This window comes from Arachis ipaensis, chromosome B8 (assembly GCF_059453495.1).
Source record: "Arachis ipaensis isolate K30076 ecotype BB chromosome B8, ASM5945349v1, whole genome shotgun sequence".
In the NCBI taxonomy this organism is placed as follows: domain Eukaryota; kingdom Viridiplantae; phylum Streptophyta; class Magnoliopsida; order Fabales; family Fabaceae; genus Arachis; species Arachis ipaensis.
In genome coordinates, this window is record NC_142443.1 from 78,472,579 (window position 1) to 78,475,338 (window position 2,760).

A 2,760-nucleotide genomic window follows, 5' to 3' on the forward strand; every position below is an offset into this window, starting at 1 on the left:
GATTCCCCTGAGTTCAATTGTATTTGTGTCTTTTCCTCTGGGGTCACCTTTAAGGTTCAGACTTTCGTTGTAACAGCGTCGTGCGAGTTTTTGTTCTCCTTTTATGGTGGCGATCCCTTCTGGAGTTAGGAACTTCATGCATAGGTACGGAGTGGAGACCACTGCGGTGCACTGATTTAACGTTGTTCTACCTATGAGGCATTATATGCAGAGCTCACATCGACTACGATGTACTATGCTTAGAGTTCTAGACCGTGTTCCTTTCTCGAATGTTGTGTGTAGTGGGATGTATCCAAGTGGCTGGATTGGGGCATCTCCGAGCCCGAATAGACTATTCGGGTATGCTCTGAGCTCTTTTTCTTGCAGGCCGAGCTTGTCGAAGGCGGATTTGAATAGTATATCCGCAGAACTCCCTTGGTTGATCAATGTTCGGTGGAGATTGGTGTTGGCTACTATGATGGTTACGACCACTGGATTATCATGCCCGGGGATGACGCCCACAGCATCAGCTTTGGTGAAGGTGATAGTGGGGAGGTCGGGTGACTTGTCCTCTTCTCCGACGTGGTATACCTCTTTGAGATATCTTTTGTGTGATGATTTGGAGATCCCTCCTCCTGCGAATCCTCCGTTGATCATGTGAACATGTCTCTTAGGGGTGTGAGGGGGGCGTTCAGCTCGTTCACCCTCTTCGTCCCTTCTTCTCTTTTTTGGTTCGTCCACTTTATTGGCTAGGAACCAATCTAGTCTCCCTTCTCGGACTAGTTTTTCTATGACATTCTTCAAGTCGTAGCTCTGGTTGGTAGTGTGCCCGTAGATTCGGTGGTATTCGCAATATTCTATCCGACTTCTTCCTCTTTTGTGTTTAATCGGGCGAGGACCCTAAACCCTAAGAGGGACACTTCTCGGTAGACATCCACGAGGGACACCCGAAGAGGGGGTGTAATTGTGGTATTTCCTGGGTTTCTCAGTAGGCTGGTCTTCTTTTTTCCTAGATTATTTATCCTTGTTCCGAGGTGGGTAGGAGGATCCAATTTTCGAGGTTTCTCCTAATCGGGAGTTTTCCTCCATATTGATGTATTTTCTTCCCGTTCTTGAATCTCATTTAGAGATGTTGGGTGCTTCTTGGATATGGAGTGGCTAAAGGGTCCTTCTCGTAGGCCATTGAGGAGTCCCATGATGGCTGCTTCTGTTGGAAGATTTTGTATGTCAAGGCATGCTTTATTGAATCTTTCCATGTACCTGCGAAGGCTTTCCTGATCTCCTTGTTTAATTCCTAGCAGGCTTGGAGCGTGTTTGGTTTTATCCTTTTGAATGGAAAACCTGGCGAGGAACTTTTTGGCAAGGTCGTCAAAGCTTGCGATTGATCTTGGAGGCAGATTGTCGAACCACTTTCTTGCCGTCATAGTCAGGGTAGTCGGGAAGGCTCTGCAACGGGTTGCGTCCGAGGCATCCGTGAGGTATATCTGGCTTCTAAAGTTGCTGAGATGATGACTCGAGTCGGACGTACCATCGTATGGGTTCATGTCAGGAGCTTTGAAGTCTTTCGGGACTTTAGCTTTCATGATTTCTTTTGTAAACGGGTCTTGATCCTTGTGGGGGCTATCTTCGCAGTTGGACTGAGTAGTTTTATTTTTGAGATCGGCTTCGAGCTTGAGGAGCTTGTCTTCCAGCTGTCGACGCCTTCTTGTTTCTCTCCGAAGATCTCGCTCGGCCTCCTGCTGTCATTCGGCTTCTTGTTCAAGCTGTTTAAGGTGATCCTGCTGTTCACAGATGGCGTCTAAGATCTCCGTGTTTGGAGGTTGCTTGTCTCCCTTGGATTGAGGTGTGTCCATTGGTGTGGCATCTGTGTTCTTAAGCGGTGTTCCTTCTTCCAAAGCGGAGTTAAGGTCATTGGTAGGTTATTTTCCATTGTAGTGGGATGACTTCCAGGTTCCCCGATAACGACGCCAATGTTCCGAGGGTTACTGATGAGCGGATAATTTATACGCTTTTTGACAGTGTTTTTACATAGTTTTTAGTATGATTTAGTTAGTTTTTAGTATATTTTTATTAGTTTTTAAATAAAATTCACATTTCTAGACTTTACTGATTTTATGTGTTTTTCTGTGATTTCAGGTAATTTCTGGCTGAAATTGAGGGACTTGAGCAAAAATCAGATTCAGAGGTTGAAGAAGGACTGCAGATGCTGTTGGATTATGACCTCCCTGCACTCAAAGTGGATTTTCTGGAGCTACAGGAATCCAAATGGCGCGCTCTCAATTGCGTTGGAAAGCGGACATCCAGGGCTTTCAAGCAATATATAATAGTCCATACTTTGCTCGAGTTTAGACGATGCAAACTGGCGTTCAATGCCAGCTTTCTGCCCTATTCTGGAGTTAAACGCCAGAAACAGGTTGCAAAGCAGAGTTAAACGCCAGAAACAGGTTACAAACTGGCGTTTAACTCCAAGGAAGACCTCTACACGTGAAAGCTTCAACGCTCAGCCCAAGCACACACCAAGTGGTCACGGAAGTGGATTTCTGCATCAATTACTTATTTCTGTAACCCTAGTAACTAGTTTAGTATAAATAGAAATTTTTACTATTGTATTGAGCATCTTTTGATCATGTTTTGATGATTGAACCCTCTTTGGGAGGCTGGCCATTCGGCCATGCCTGGACCATTATCACTTATGCATTTTCAACGGTAGAGTTTCTATACACCATAGATTAAGGTGTGGAGCTCTGCTGTTCCTCATGAATTAATGCAAAGTACTATTGT